Here is a 17328-nt window from a genome sequence, read left to right as displayed (position 1 = left end):
ATCTTTCCTCTGCTGGGAGATGCCAATGCTCTCTATTTGAACTCTAGCTCGTGTGCTGCAATTTGAAAAATGCCCCCAGACAGAATGCTGGGGTTAATTCAAAGCTAACTATGTGTACCTTCTTTTTTTCAAGGATAAAATCGCTTGTACTGTCTGTTGTACAAAGTCTGATTTTTGTTTTGTGCCTAGATTCATAATTGTTTATAGTGGGAGAATTTTTCCAGTACCCAATAATCTATCATAGCCAGACCGGAAGTCCCGTCCATTGGATTCTGCAATGGAAATAGAGACCAGATTAATTCCAGCATCATAAAGTGCCAAATGTCTGTCCTGCACCTTATAACATGACAACATTTCCCCTTACTCCAAGCCTCTATAAGCTTCTGAGGCCTTTACGGAGGTCGTTGTACTTAAACCTTATGGATCATAGGACCTGTTCATTAGCATTTTTTTTACAAAGTTATAAAATACAGTTCTTTACATTTTCACCTCTGTCTTACCATATCTTTCTTTAAGTCACACCTTTTGGTAAATCACATAGCATTTTTGGATCACCTTGAGCAAAGTTGGAAAAAAGCAAATAAATATGTTGATGGATGGGTTCAGTCAATGCTAAAAATGAAATTTAGGTCATGTTCATGACCACCAAATCATTGATTGTGTTGTTTTTCACTTGCAAATAGTTAGGGAGTTTTCATGTGGACAATCTGTATTCACCAGTTGTATTGGAGTCACACACACATAGCTTAAGTTATGCATAACAGTGCACTCTGCCAAATGACTGCACAGCTGAAGAGTTCAGTGGGGGTAGCAGCTGGGTGAGGATCCTCAAAAGATGGGTGGGTATTAAAGGAGTTCCGACTTGCTTTTGTACCCAGAAGGCTCACTATTAGCATCGTGCAAACACAAAGAAGAGATTAGAGTTTATTGTTCATTTTCCCCTCATGGGGAAGCCGTGTGTGTTTATGCCCTAAAGATTGTACATTTAAAAGAAAAAAAACACTTTCACTGTGGAATTAACCAAATTGACTATCTTCCCAGTTTGAATTCACTGGATAACTGCTAATCCCCACTTTACATTATGCTCTAAAGACTTAGCCAAAGGATTCTAAAGGCCTGAATTTCCAGGTTTTCTCATCTGTAATACAAACACCAGTTAAAGACATAATATCATTTTATGCGACTCTCAAAGGGCATCTAACAAAGCTGGCTAGCATTACTGCAACATTTTAATTACTGGTGCTTACCACAATTTGCAATAATTACAGTTCATTTAGTGAGCTGGTTCTTAATTGCAGACACTGCTAAAGTAACAATTGAATAAAAAATAAAGTGCACTTTCATATATGTGTGTATATATATATATATATATATATATAGTTATTGAGAAAGATGTGGGCTTATAAAGAAATAAAAGAAACTAGCATTTTCTACTAGAGCAATTTCTCAAACAGAGGTAATAAAAGCAGTTTTCTAAACCAAAGGCCCAGAATTAAATTTAATCATCAGGACAAGTTGCTTCACTATTTATGGTATTCTTTTTTTCTTAGCGTAACTCCTAATTCTGTACTTTTTTTTTATATTAGAAAAGCTCAATGAGTGAATTCTAGTACTAATATAAATAAACTCTCAACTAACTTCTGTTCATTATTAAATGGAAAATCTCAAAGATAGGGATAACTCCTATTTAAAATGAATTTTCATCTAAAAGAAAAAGCTGTTCTGGAAAACACAATAAAACTTTATTCTTGTCCATTCTTCACTTCACAGAACACCAAATAATCATGAGATTTTACCCTAAAAAACCTATGTAGGTAATATGGAGGATCACAATGTTTTTTGGACAAGGAAGCAATGGAGATGCTAAGAAAAGCCAAACTGAAGTGAAAAGAATAGTTTACAAGAGGGTTTAATCTCTTGATAAGAAAGTACATTAGCATCTAATTTTTCTGTGAGTTATACTTTTCTGGGTGTCCTGAAGTAATTCCCCCAAATTCTGTGTACTTCAATGTTCCTGAAGACAAAAAACAATAATAGATTCAATTCTTGCCTGAACAACTATCTTTATTTTGATGATATCATGGATTAATATATTTGAGAGCACTTTGAAATAGGTGGGATGCACCAGATGCCTTTCTGGCAGGTAACTGTGCTGCTGCTCACTCAGTATGGCCAGTTCCATTGAATATGCTTGTCAGTTTGGTCCCAAAGGTGGAAAGCCAAGGAAGGACAGGGGAAATAGACTTAACACGGAGAATAAGTCCATCAGGTAACTCAGTAATCATAAGGATTAGTTTTTAAATTGTTGTGAAATCCTGTTATAAAATCATGTGTTCACATGCAAAGTTCACTGGAGGATAGAAGCAATCAAGAAACCAAAGGAATAAAAGACAATTTTCCTTCTGTTCTCAGGAAGCTTTTGAAAAAGAAAGAAAGACATAAGCCCTGAGCTAATTTCATGAGTGTTCTTCAATGTCAAAATATTCTCAGCTTATATCTAGCTAACGTCAAAAGTTATTATAAATTGCTCTTCACATTTAAAAAAAATTCTGAACATTAATGGAGAAGATTTTGGTTGACTTAACCAATAAAATAAGACAAGTAACATTTGTATTTACTGGACACATTTACATATATCTCTTTGCTGACATGGGCTTGAAGGTGATAACTCTCTTTCAAAAAATTGGTCTCTTCCTTAACAGGTATTATAATTATATCATGGATCTTTAGCAAGTTTCTAGTCTTAAAGTGAAGATATTAAGCCAAAGAAACACATTAAACAAAACAAACAAATAGAACCAAACAAACAAAAAGTCCTTCCCTCTGAAAACAGTTGTCTTCTGTCGGTGGTTTCGATTACAGCAAGTAGTAATTTGAAAATTGATGCATCTCTCAAAAAAAAAGAGATAACTTTATTCAGATTAAAACAACATTGTGATCTTTATAAGAAAATGGTGCGTTAGCCCTCAGAAAGAGTGTCCTGTTTATAGTTCAAATGTCTTAGCACCTCATGCAGTAGTATGAATGAGGAAAATTGGCCCAGTGATAAAGTGTGAGGCTGTGAAATCTTTATGATCCTTTAAAGTGGTGTGATCATGGGCACCTTAATTAAATTAAGATTTCTATTTTTAAAATGAAATATTAATAATAATACTTATCTCAGTTGTTTTTTTATTGGTGAAGCTTAAATTAATTTATATGGATAAAGCATTTCAATTGGTGGAGTTCATACTAAATATGTAATAAGTATTAGCTATTGTTATTATTGTTATTATTAAGTAGGAGAAAACAGGAAACAACTGGGAATTAGGAGAACTGAGCTATATCCCAGTTTCATAGCTTATTTCTTATGCAAACCGTTCAGCTTCCTTGAGCCTTGGATTCACCAATTGTGAAACGAAGACGCTGGGTGATTTGATTATGAAGATTCCTTCTAGTTCTAACTGTTTGATAATATACCCAAGCTTGAGTGTCATACAGTATTGGCTTGAGCAAAAATTGCACTATATGTAGTGTGATTCTAGATGCGCCATCTTCCACTTATTTTTTGCAGTTTCCTGCTCTCAAAAGTGGCTACCCTGATGTCCCCCTGGTACTTTGTGCCATTAGGAGAAGTTTTGTGAAAACAGTATCTAAACATGTTTTAAAAGCATTTTGGGTCTATCGCGGATTCATTTTGCTTATAAGAAATGTTCCCCGGCAATGACAAGTAAGTGGGAAAGGGCCAATGTTAAATCAGACTTTATATATTACAGTCAGCTTTCTATATATCATGCTGTGGTAATAGATGACTCTCTCGTACAACAGCCTACAATAATAATGGTTTAGTTCTTATTCATATTAACATGCCAGCTGCTGCTCTCTATGTTCAGTTGAAATTGGTGACAGTTGCTGCATCTCTGCTTTACATGTCTTCTCATGCTAGCGCCTGGGATGAAGAAACTGCCCTTGTATGAATCATTACCAAGCAAAGATAAATGCAAAAGAGCTGGCAAACACATGCAACAAGGGCTCTTAAAGCTTCTGAGCAGGATGGTTTACCTGTGTCCATGGGCATGCATAAACAAAATCAATTCACAAGGCCAAGTCCAAGGGCATTGGGGAGTGATGTGAAACAGGAGGGAGGAGTGAATAGTGGGGAGCAATAATAGTTTATCAAAGTTTTCAAAAGACCCCCTCCACTCTTTGGATTTCAAAGAGCCAAATTCTTCTACATTTAATCAATTCAAATATTCCTTCTCCACAAAGCCTTCCTTAATTTCTGAGTCAAGTTTTCATTGATCAATTCATTTGTATTCCTACAATTCATTTGTATTCCTATCCATTGTGTTTAATATATATATATATATATATATATATATATATATATATATATATATATAAAATGATACATATAACAATGTGTGAAAACTTCTTATGCTGGAAGTGTTTAACAAATATGGCTGCGGGGGAAAAAATCCTAATTTATAATGTTTGCCAATTTCCATGATGTAAATACTTCACCATGGCTGATTTCAAGTGACCAACATGGTAATCATGAAGCATTGAATTGGGAAGAAATGTGCAGTAGCACAACATTATATGAGATTTCCAACATATATAAGTAATAGATGTAAATCAAATCAGATTTATAGATAGTAGTAAAATGCAGTAAAAGAATGGTAAAGTGGTGAGTTTTGAATATCTCTTACCTACATTTTAATATAATTTGTTTAATTGCTAATGTATATAATTTAAATTTTAGTAATGTCATTATTTAACAATCAGCTTGCAAAATTTCTGGAATTTTAGTTGTTGTTTCTCATGAGTAGATACAAGATGGCTCCTGCACACCACTGAAAATTTGATGTCAATGTTTATCTTTCTGCTAAAGATTGGGTGCCCTTTAAAGACTGATGCTGTTTTTATCATTTTATTTACAGTACCCAACACAGTGCCTGACATTTGGTAGGCTTAATTAATGTTAATTTAATAAATGAGTAAAAAAAAATGGAATAAACAGGCATTATACAGAATAGTATGATGAATAAAAACTAACTTCACTGGATGGGTTTCTGTTCTAATTCAGAGAATTATGGAAACCTCAAGTCCACAAATACCTTATTACGTAAGAATGAGAAATATTTTTTTTAAATGAGAAAAAAAAATCACTTCGAGATAGGTGATTTGAAGATATCCCCCAGAGATGTCTTTGCAAAGTAAAGATTTATTTTCACTTTTGGATAAAATACTGAGCTCTGCTGGATAACTCTGTTAGTGATAATTATAGCAGTCATTTACTGAATACTATGTGCTCTACATTATGTCTCCTTTTTATGTTATTTTATCCTTATAGCAACTCATGAAATAAATTACATTATTATCCCCATTTATAGATGAACACACCAAGATTTAGAGAAGCTAAGTAACTTGCCAAGATTCCAAAAACAGAATGAGTATGAGCCAGAATTTTATTCTGAACCATCTGACTCTAGAGTCTTTGCTCCCGAGGAGGAGAGTTTGGGGAAAGTTTTACCTTCTCATTTTATAGTGAATGACATTTGTAGCTTTAATGAACTACTTGGTCACAGGCATGTACATTTTGTTTCTAAAGCCTGCTGAGACTTTTATTTCAACATACTCTGACACACTTATTCTGGGCAGAGCTTCACTTTAGTGCTGCCAAACTTAGCAATGACACCAGGTTACTTAATATCACTATGGTTCTCCAATTCATCAGTGCTTTGCATTTATTGACTTCCTCATAACACAAGTATTTTTCATTCAAAAAACACAAAGTATCCTAATCTTTAAACAAACTGAGAGGGAAAATATTTGTTGTTTCCAACAAGAAGTCACCTTAAGGCTTCTGTTTATCTGCAGTCTGGTTTTTGCAGGCCTGGTTAACAAAACCTGATCACGTGTTGACTTTGCTAATGTTTCTCACAAAAATAGTAAACAAACCTGTTAAGAATATTCACAATACTTCAGGAAAATAATCTTTAGTGATATGGCAAAAGAGTGACTTAGCTACCCACTCCTTGAGAAGAAAGCTGCTGAATTCTATAATTGAATACCAAAATAGAGCCATGGATCAGAGAGGTAAAATACAAATATATTTCAACAATTTGATGAAAAAAAACATGCCTAACACAGAGTTTTAAAGAAATAGCTTATCAACCTGTCAAAATAATAATTTTTCCTAAATATTATAAATATGACTGCCTGCTGAGTTAAGAATACAAAACTAAAATTAGATAAGATGATAAATATGGTTGGATCTTCCTAAGTAAAACAATTTTCATTTTAACAGTGAGGAATCTACTGTATCTTGGCTTCTACTGCCACACAATTGGTTTGCCTCTGATACCATATGAAATAGTATTATATCGTGTCCTGGTAAATTGCCTTGCTCAAAGTAGCTTTTCTATTAATATTTCTTGAATTGAATGACTGAGCTGGAACTGGGTATAATTTATATTTTTTATAAATATCTTATATTTATATTAAAGATCTTATATTAAAATAAAAAGCAAACTCCCACAGCTTAAGTAGAATTCAGTACGGCACATTTTAGTATTAAATTTTTTATTATTTTATTATATAACATGGTCATAATGCTTGTTTCAGAACTTAATCATGGTTTTCGAGGCTGGATAATACAGTAAGCATACTTTGCCCTTTCTCTGTCTCTGAATGCAGTTATAAGTCCTGGAGAGAATGCATTAAGCAGCTATCTGAAGACTGTGAAGAGTAAATAGACTCATTGGAGAAGACAATTATTTTGAAGTACAACCAAACTGGGGGTGAGTCTACTTTTTTTTTTTCCTTCACTTCAGCAACCTCGGACTGGACTCACCTCACCCTAAAACTTGGAGTGGGCATCAGCATGGATACAGAAAACTCTAAAAGAAACCCTCTAGTTCAGGTTTGAGTGTGTAGGAAAGGTATGTCCTATTAGCAGTAGTGTCACAGTGGGGTGCCCACAACTGTACAGCTCTGAGGGAAGGTAACCTACCCCTCCTGTCACAGGATCTGTGGTCCCATGTGGGTTGGACAAACTCCTGTTTCTTTTTCCTCTCTCTGTTCTCCTGTTCTTTAGAACTGGTTGAGGGTAAAGTAATGGGATGTGCACAACAGAGACAGATAACTAAATTTCCAGCTTCCTGGCTAGAAAGTACTATGGATATCAATGGAGAGGGAGAAATTTGGAGAAACCTGAGAAATTGTTTACAGACTCTTAAGGTCACTCCTGAGGTTTATATACATCAACCTGACCCTAAACATTATACTAAGATCTCAGGGAACTGAAATAAGACATAGACTACCACCAATCTCAGACTGGCCACTGGGTGTAGCAAACACAGGACAGATATAAATAGCATTTCAAAGGCTTTGAAAATGGAACTGACAGTAAAACCACAACCCTCAAAAGGATAGTCAGAACTTGTGGCCTGAATCCAACTGAGTTGATTGACTGCTAAACAAAATATCAACATTCTCCGAAAGATTTAACCAAGATATAAACTATCATACTATTTAAAATATTCAGAACACAATCCAAAATTTCTCAGCTTAGAAAGAACTTGGAAAAATCTCATTTGTCATAGGAGAAGACAATCAGCAGACACCAACATCCAGGTGGACACAGAAGTCAGAATTATCTGATAAGGACTTTAAAGTAGCTATTATGAAAATGATATAAGAAGGAAGGGCAAACACTCTTGAAGTGAATATAAAGATAGAAATTATCATCCAAGCAATAGAAAATCAAAACAAGAACCAAACAGAAATTTTAGAACTAAAAATTAAAAAAAATATTGGTTATAACAAAACTCACTGGGTAGGTTCAATAGCAGAACAAGGATGACAAAAAAAAAGAAGAAGAAGAATAAACTTGATGATAACATTACAAATTATCCATTTCACGTATAAAGAGAGAACAGTTTGGAGAAAAAAAATTAACATAATCCCAGGGACCTGTGGAGAAATATGACAAGTTTTAACATTCATGTCATTGGAGTCCCAGAAAGAGAAGAGAAACGGTGTGGTGAGAAAAAATATTTGAAAAAAATAATGGCTAAAACTCCTCATATTTGGTGAAAGACAGAAACCTATCGCTTTAATAAGCTCAATAAACCCCAAATAGAATAAATTTATGTCCAAACACATAATCAAATTGCTGAAAACTGAAGACAAAGAAAAATTTCTTGAAATCAGATAGGAAAAAATAACATGCTATTTATAACAGAACAATGATGTAAATGATTGTGGATCTCTCATCTAAAATCATGGTGGCCAGAACAAGGTGCAATAATATTTTTAAAGTGCTAAAAAGAAAAGAACTATTAAACTAGGGTAAAAAATAACCTTCAAGAATAAAGGTGAAAAAAATACATTTTTAGGTGGAGGAAACTAAGATAATTTATTGCTTGAAGACCTGCTCTAAAATAATTCCAAGAAGACATTTTTTACAAAGCAGGACAATTTTTATCAAAAGTAGACTTAACATATTTGGAATAAAGGGAAAAAAACAGAAATTTTAAGTATCTGGATAAATATAATAGACGATATTTCTCTTCAGTTCTTCAAATATTTTTTCACAGTTGAAAGAAAAAAGATATCATTTTCTAAAGTGGTTTTCAATGTATGTAGATGTAATAACAAGCCATCATAACATAAAGATAGGAGAGTAAAGGAATGTTTACGTCAGTATATTTTCTTTCTACATTCTACTTGGCATGGTAAAAATTTAATTCTAAGTAGACTGTTAAAAGTAAAGTACATATAGTATAACCCTTAGAGCAATTACTAGAACACCCATAAAAACATGTAGTTCAAAAACAGTGGATGTATTAAAATGGAATATGAGTGAACAAAGAGCAGAGAGAGGTAGAGCTAGATAGATGATAGATAGATAGAAGAGAATATTAAATAGCTCAGAGAAACAGAGAAGGGGAAGGAGAAAGATTAAATAACAGAAGGAACAAACAGAAAAAAAAATAAATGCTACACCTAAATCCCCACCTATAATTGCATTCAATATAAATGGTTAAAAGTCAGAAATTATAAAAACGGATTTTAAAAAAGACCCAACTGTAATGGTTAATTTTATGTGTCAACTTGACTAGATCATGAGATGCTGGATATTTGATCAAACATTCTGGATGTGTATATGAGGGTGTTTTTGAATGAGATTAACATTTGAATCAGTAGACTGAATAATACAGATTGCTCTTCCTAATGTGGGTGGGTCTCTCCCATTCAGGTGAAGGCCTGAATATAAAAAATGGCTGACTTTCGCTGGAGAAGAAAGGACTTCTTTTGCCTGAATGCCTTTGGGCTGGGACTGGTATTTTTCTTGCCTTCAGACTCTAAATAAACATGGGCTTTTCCTGAGTCTTGAGCTTGCCAGGCTTTGGACTAGAACTGAGACCATTGGCAATCCTGGTTCTCAGGCCTGCAGACTCAGGCTGGAGCCACACCATCAGCATGTTAGTCAGTTTGGGCTTCTGTAGCAAAATACCATACACTGGGTGGCTTAAACAACAAGACTATATTTCCCACACTTCTGGAGGCAAGGAAGTCCAAGATCAAGGTGCTGTCCAATTCAATTCCCTGGTGAGGGCTCTCTTCCTGGCTTGCAGATGGTTGCCTTTTCTTGTGTCCTTTTGTGGTAGAGAGAGAGAAAGAGCAAACTCTGGTGTGTCTTTTTATAAGAGCACTAACTCCATTATGATGACCTCACCCTTATGACCGCATCTAAACCTGATTACTTTCCAAAGGCCCATTTTCAAATATCACCACATTGGAAATTAAAGCTTCAATATATGATTTTAGTGAGGGTTGGTGACAAAATTCAGTCCATAGCAATTGGCTCTCCTGATCCTCTGGCCTTTGGATTTGAGCTGGAAATACCCAACCAGCCCTCCTGAGTCTGAAACTTGCTGACTACAGATATTTGTATATGTCAGCCTTCACAGTCACATGAGCCAAGTCCTTATAGTAAATCTCTTTCTATAGATACATATGACATCTTATTGATTCTGTTTCTCCAGAGAACCTTCAGTAATACACAAAGTATTTTACTTAAAATATAATAATATAGTTAGGATGAAAGCAGAAGAATGGTAATGGCATACCACGCAAATGCCAATCAAAGGAAAGCTAGAGTGGCTTTATTAATATCAGACATATTAAAATTCAGACCACACAAAATTTCAGACCACACAAAAAGATCAATTTACCAAAAAGATGTAATAATCCTAAATGTGTAAGGGCAAACAACAAAACCTCAGAATATATGAAGCAGGAATGATAAAACCAAAAGGAGAAATAAATTCACAGTTATAATTGGATACTTCAACATCCCTCTTTGTAATCAATAGAACAAACTATTAGAATATTAGCAAGAATTTAGAAGAACTAAACAGTACCATCAATTAATTTGGTCTAATAGACATTTATATAACTACCCAATCAACAACAGAATATACATTCTTATCAAGTGCACATGGTCCATTCACCAGAATAAATACGTTATAAAATAAACCTTAACATATTTAAAAGGAATTAAATCATATAAAGTATGTTCTCTGACCATAATGCAATTAAATTAGGAATAAATGGAAGAAAGAGAAAATAAAATAAAAGAATATCTTCAAACACCTGAATGTTAAATAATACTTCTAGGTAATCCATGAGTCAAAGATGTCTTAAAGTAAATAATACAATATTTTGATCCAAATAAAAATGAAAATACCACATATCAAAATTTGTGCTATGTAGCAAAAGAGTGCTTAGAGGCCTACTTATAACATTAAGTGAGCATAGGAGAAATAGAATAGAACAAATGTCTCAAATCAACAATATAAATCCCACCTAAAGAAATTAGTAAAAAGAACAAAGTTAATCCAAAACAAGAAAAAGGGAGAGTTAATAATAAAAATAGTAAGTATAAGAGCAGAAATCAATGAAATTGGAAGTATGAAAACAATAGAGAAAATTAATGACACTCTAAGCTTATTCTTTGAAAGGATCAATAAAATTGGCAAATCTTGAATAAGACTGATCACAGGAAATCATCATGATTTCCACATGTAATTAAAAAAGAACATGGGTTATCGCTACTGGCCATATATTACTCTATTAATAATAATAACATTCTATTAAAAGAATAAGAAAACGCTACATATAACTCTATGTACATAAATTAATTAATCTTGATTCAATGGAACAATTAGGTGAAGAGCATTTCTACTAAGATTGAATAGGGTCTGTATTCTCAAAACTCACCTGTGATGAAATAGGTAACTCAAATAATCAGATAACTACTTAAAAAATTGAATTCACAGTTAATCTCCTCTGAAGAAGTTCTCTCCAGACCCAGTTGATTTTACTGGGAAATTCTAGCAAACATTTAAAGAAGAAATAACACCAATTTTATGATGATATTTTTTTTAAAAAGTAAAAAAGGAAATACTTCCCAATGTATTTTCTGCAGACAGCATTGCCCTGATAACAAACCCATGTATAGAAAATACAAGGAAAAAAAAAAACAAATATTTTTCATGAACAAAGAGGCAAACATCCTCAATAAATATTAGTAAATTGAAATCATCACAACCAAATGGAGATTTATTGTGATAATGCAAGGTTAATCCAATATTCAAAAATCAATCAATGTAATTTGCCATTTAACAGTCTTAAGAAGTAACCCATAAGATTATATCAATTAATGAGGAAAACACATTTGACAAAATTCAACCTCCATTCAGAATAAAAAAACTTCTTAGGAAGCTGGGAAAGGAAGGAAACCTCCTTAACCTGGTAAGGGACATTTACAAAAATCCTGTAGCTAACATCATGCTTAGTGATGAAAGATAGAATTTTTCTTGCTAAATTTGGGAACAAGGTAAAATGTCTATGTTTACCATTCCTACTTAACATTATATTAGAAATCCTATCCAAGGCAATAAGGCCAGAAACAGGAAAAAAAAATTACAGAATGGAGAGGAAAAAATAAAACTGTCCCTGTACACAGATAATATGACAGTTGACGGAAAATGACAAGAAATCTACAAAAGACCCTCTAGAAATAGTGAGTTTAATGGTTGTAGAATACAAGGACAACACACAGAAACGAATTGTATTCCTATATAATACTAATTCAAAACCTAAATTATTTTTTAAATTACCATGTACAATAGCTTTATTTATAGTATGAATAAAGAAAACTGTGCCATCTAAAGTCAGGACATTAAATCAAATAATATTAAAGATCCCTTGCATCTTTAGTGTTTATGGTTCCATTTCTCTAAGGCTCTGAATTCATTTTAGTGTGCTGGTAGTTTTCTTAGTTTACCTTTGAATCTTTGTGTTAGATCTCCTTTAACTTACCTTCTATTTGTTTTCTTACTGGAGCCTGGTAACTTGATTCCATCCCATGGATTCCTAGTTCCATTTGGATCCTGTGTTCCTCACACTGGTGACTAACCTGGGCATGAAGCCCACTGCTCTCTAACCCTGATTAACCAACCCTACTTTAGCTGCCTTCCTGGGAGCTGCATTCAGTAGCATATATTTTAATGTATTAATCAACCTGGGTTTTGTTCCTGGAATGGACAAAAAAATTGCTACAGAAAGTAATTGCACAGGGTGATCTGATCATAAATTCCCAAATGGGCAGGCCATAGTGGGTAGTCATGACCCTATTAAAGGGCTTACCTTTGTCTTAAGCAAACCCTGTCCACTGCTTCTGTGCATCTAGGTTAACACACGTTGAAAGACCCCCTTTCAGAACCCTGCTTCTAATACCTGCCCACCCTTTCACATACTCCCCCTTTTAAAACCACCCTCAAGAGAGCTCCTGTAATCTTCTAAGACTACTCCCAAAACTTAACTATCCTGCTGACTATGTCAAGTAAATGGTGACGTAAGAAATGTCCAAACTTGTAGAGGATTTTGAAAGAGTTTGTTTGAGCCAAACTCATGATATATGCAGGGGAGCATTTGAGATCTTGCTCCCCTGCATATGTTGTTTCTTACATCAACAAAAGTATTCTTTCTGATCCTAGCTCTCATCACTCACTCAGAGACACTGATTTTTGTGAGAAATGGTTGCTACCTGAGAGAAATCGTCTTTATTTGGCTTTCCAGTTTCAGAAAACTTAAATTTATTTTGTAAGGCCTTGGACTTATCGAATTTCAAAAGCCCACCCCTTACAAGATATGCAATACAAACTTGATGCTTTGTAAAAGTTTGCAAAATAAAAGGTATGCAAGTATGAAAGATATGCAAAGTAAAAGAATTAAGAGAATGAGTAGGTATGTGAAAAGATATTCCTAAACAACCTCTACATATGTTAATGGCAACTTGAAGACTGTAAATTGGGGCTGGGGGAAAGACAAAGCTAAAGAGAAAACAGAGTAGAGTAGGAGAGTGAGCTCCACAAGAGGGTCCTTAAAATGGCAGGTCAGGAATCTGCAGTGTTCTAGGCATAAGGCAGACAAGGCTACCACTAGAGCGCCTCTGGGATAGTTTCATATTCCTAAGGGCTGACTGACTTTCTGGGCATAGCAATGGAGCAGGGATAGGGAAAATAAGAGCATTATGAGATAAAAGTTATTATTAAATATCATAGGATAAGTTATGGGGCCCAAATAGTACAAAACCACTGCAGTATTCAAAAATTTTTTACTAATACAAATAATAAATGTACTTGACTTCTGTTTGCAACAATTAATATATCACAGTCAATATAAACCTGTATAAAATATATTTTATTACACGTTAGATGTAGCTTATATAGATAATGGATTCAAGATGATATATAAAAGATAAATCTATAAAGTTAATAGAAGAATTATGGAGGAATACATTTGTTTTGTAAGAACATAAGAGGACTTTTTAAATAAAACTTTAAAGCCACATACTGTAAGGCAAAAATAGATTATATTTAATAAAAATTGGTTATATTAATTATTATATACATTAAAATAAAGTGTTATTCAGCAAAAACCACCTTGAACAAAATTAACAAACACATTACAGAAAGGACCCCAAATAATTGCACTTTTAAAAACAGTCCAGCAACCACTATCTAGAAGATTATACAGGGACTCTAAAAATGACCAAAAGAAAGATCACAAAGGAAAAATGGGCACAGGATAATAAACAAACAATTTACAACAGAAGAAACCTAACCGGATAAAAGGATATGAAAGATGCTCATCTCATTAGTAATCAGAAAAAAATGTAAATTAAATATGTATATTTTACTGGCAAAAATTAGAAAGCTGGATAATGCCAAGCACTGCTGAGGATATAGGAATCCAGGACTCCCAGTCTATAGGCTGGCACAGTCACTATAACCCTAATGTAATCTGGCAGTACCTAGTCAAATTAAATATACAAATATAATATAATCTAGTAAGTATGCTCCTGGGCTTATACTCCAACCAAATAACCACAGGGGCATTTATGAAGATTTTTATTATAGTATTTTATTATACTATTATAATATTATATATATACATATATATATATATATATATATATATATATACTATTATATCGTTTTTATTGCAGAGTTGGTGAAATTTGTGTGTTTATCACAAGAGAGTGGATATAGGTTTAAGGTATGACACACAAGGCTTTTTTAATTAATCTGAGTTGCCATCCTCCACTTTGAGGAAAGATAAAAGTCCAAACTTATATAGAACCAAGGTGCCTTAAAGATAAACCAGCATATTAGAATAATTTTAAAGAAACTGAAAGAAAATTATTAAAAATAACTCACCTATGGCTGAGAGGTGAGTAAATGGCCAGGCAGGTCTAGATCACACTATTGACTCCTACTCAGAGATCATTCCATTAAATTACATTCATTGTCACGTCTGTTAATTAAAATCAAATTGTAAACTTCAAATTCTCAGAGTTTTCTTTATGTAGGGATGGTTAGTGTTCAAATGATGACATTGTACAGAAAATGTGAATCTTATAATGATAAATGCTTGGAAGATTTAGACAGCAGTTATTTGACACTATTGGGTTGTCGGAAAAGTCATGACATAGTTTTGCAATGAGAAACAGAAAACTACATCATGATTTTTCTGACAACCCAATAGTAATTAGTGCACTATAGTTCTGGCAATTTTGTTATGATTTACTTCATTGATTTCCCAAAAAGACTTTTCTCATCCGTTTTTGCACATCCACGTGTTTTACTGGCAGGTGTGATATCAAAAAGTGGTAAATGATGAACTGTAGAGTGGCACTTTTCAGGACCTTCCAAAGTTTCTAGGAAATGAAATGGTGCCAGTGCTCTCATATTGCCCCATCCTCCACAAAGGAGAGGTTCCCAGGCAGTGAAGTGGAACATTCGTAAATTAACACTAGAGCATGATATTTTCAGATGTTTACTAAATAGAGTTAGCTTTCCTTTTTGCCCATCTTTTGTGCTTAGTTGGCTTCCCTCAGCATACTTCTTCAAGGGGTGGAGTTTTATGACAAAAAAATTCTTGGAAATGTGTTTGACTATGTAAGTCATTCGTTCATTCATTTTGCAACTATACCATGACAACCTACTTCGGGCAAGACAATGATTAATTAGAGAAAATGTTACTCCTCGGGTAATAAACTCATTCTGGAAATGGGATGTTCACAAAGAATGGCCTTAGAAGCTGTAGACCAGCTTCCTTGTGCTCAAGAATTGCCATATGATGATGATTCCCAGTCGAACAAGCTCTAGATATCTGGAGCTTTTTAAAACGGGTCATATGATTAGGTTAGTTCTATTAGGGTAAATGCTCTAATTTAAGGCCAACTGATTAGTAACCTTAATTACATCTGTAAAACCTCTTTTGCATGTAAAGGCTTTTTGTTTGCTCTTGTTTTTGATTCAAGAGACATTATGGTGCCATAGTGGAAATCGCGGAATCCTCACCAAATAGAACTGGTGAGTCCAGCCCCATCTTTGGGTAGCCACAAGTTCTCCGTAATTTCTACTGAGCAACCCTGGCACAATTTTTCATGTCCTGCTCTCTTCTTTTATACTAGCTCTCAACTTGAACCCTGATTCTGCTTGAATGATTCTGCACATTCAGCATCATTCATGTGACCCTGAATGTGGATTTAAGAGTACTCAGTGTTGAGGGTAAAAGAGATCAAATATATGGTGATGGAAGAACTGACTCTGGGTGGTGATCATACAACATGATATATAGATGATGCATTATAGAATTGTACACTTGAAACCTATGTAACTTTACTAACAATTGTCACCCCAATAAACTTTAATAAAAAAAAATAGTACTCAGTGGACCATCTGTGGATCATCATTTTGTATTCTGTACTCATATTCACCAATCAACTTCAGATTTGAAATAACTAGGATAATGTTTAAAACACTCTTCGCAAGCTCATTCAGCCTTGAATTTATGTACTTACCATTGTAGTTTTCATGGGCACTTAAAATTAATCATTCACTGCATGTATACACACTGGGAAATAGCAAGTCTGAGCCAGAAGAAAGCTATATGCAGTTTTAGGCAATGAGCTTCAAAAAGTGGTCAATCAAAGACAAAGGTTTTTTTCCAGAGGTGCTGGGAAAGTCTTGCTGTTCCCCTATTCAGGTGAGATCTTCAATAGCACTTGGTAAGAAAGGCCAAATAGCTTGTGTGTGGAGCATACATTCTCACTCTCAGGAGAGGCATCTGGTTGACAGTAGAGAACCTTGCTGCCAGGTAGTGACCAGGCTGTATTCACTAGCTGCACAAAACAGCCTGGATAATTTCCATTCCTGCCAGGTAGCGATTTTTAGAGTGGCCAGTCCGTAATGCTTCTGGCTCCAGAAAAGAGCCCCAAATGTATTCCGTGTCTTCGGTCAGGTCATTCCAAATGGAAAACCTGAGCCAAGGATTCAAGTGCCAGTGATTTATTAAGGCAGTGCTCCCAGGAGGAACTGCTAATGGAGTCCAGAATGGGGAAGGAGGGGAACTAAGAAAAGAGGCATTATCAGATGAAATTCCAGGCTCAGCCCGATTCCAGAAAAAGCTGTGCAGCATAAATTGCAAGTCAGTGTGTCACATCTAAAGGCAACTGGGCTTTGTATCTCTTCAGCAGACAGTCTACGAGTCACCCCAGAGAGACAAACTCCAAGGCATTTCTAGCCATCTCCCCACAAGAGCAAAGTGGCTCCACTAACCCAGGGCAATCCTCTGAGAGACGTTAGAAGCAAAATGTACAGAAGGTGGGGCACACATAATGGGTAAAGGAGATGGAGGAATCTGGTTAGGGTATCAACTGGGGGGCATTATCTATCTTACTTCTATAGGTCTCTGGGCGAA

General features: G+C 34.5%; 1 long non-coding RNA gene across 2 annotated transcripts in view; it reads left to right on the top strand.

Moving 5' to 3' along the window:
* LOC109381983 (uncharacterized) overlaps positions 1-17328 on the top strand; it is a 162859-nt gene that overhangs the window by 58353 nt on the left and 87178 nt on the right. For both annotated transcript variants that reach the window (XR_002123850.1, XR_002123851.1), the window contains exon 3: positions 6682-6785. This is a non-coding gene — a long non-coding RNA (uncharacterized LOC109381983). The remainder of the gene's footprint in view (positions 1-6681; positions 6786-17328) is intronic.

The sequence above is a fragment of the Hipposideros armiger genome, unplaced genomic scaffold, assembly GCF_001890085.2.
Source record: "Hipposideros armiger isolate ML-2016 unplaced genomic scaffold, ASM189008v1 scaffold_57, whole genome shotgun sequence".
Lineage (NCBI taxonomy): Eukaryota > Metazoa > Chordata > Mammalia > Chiroptera > Hipposideridae > Hipposideros > Hipposideros armiger.
The sequence above is the reverse complement of the archived record's forward strand: the minus strand, read 5'-3'. Positions and strand labels throughout refer to the sequence as shown.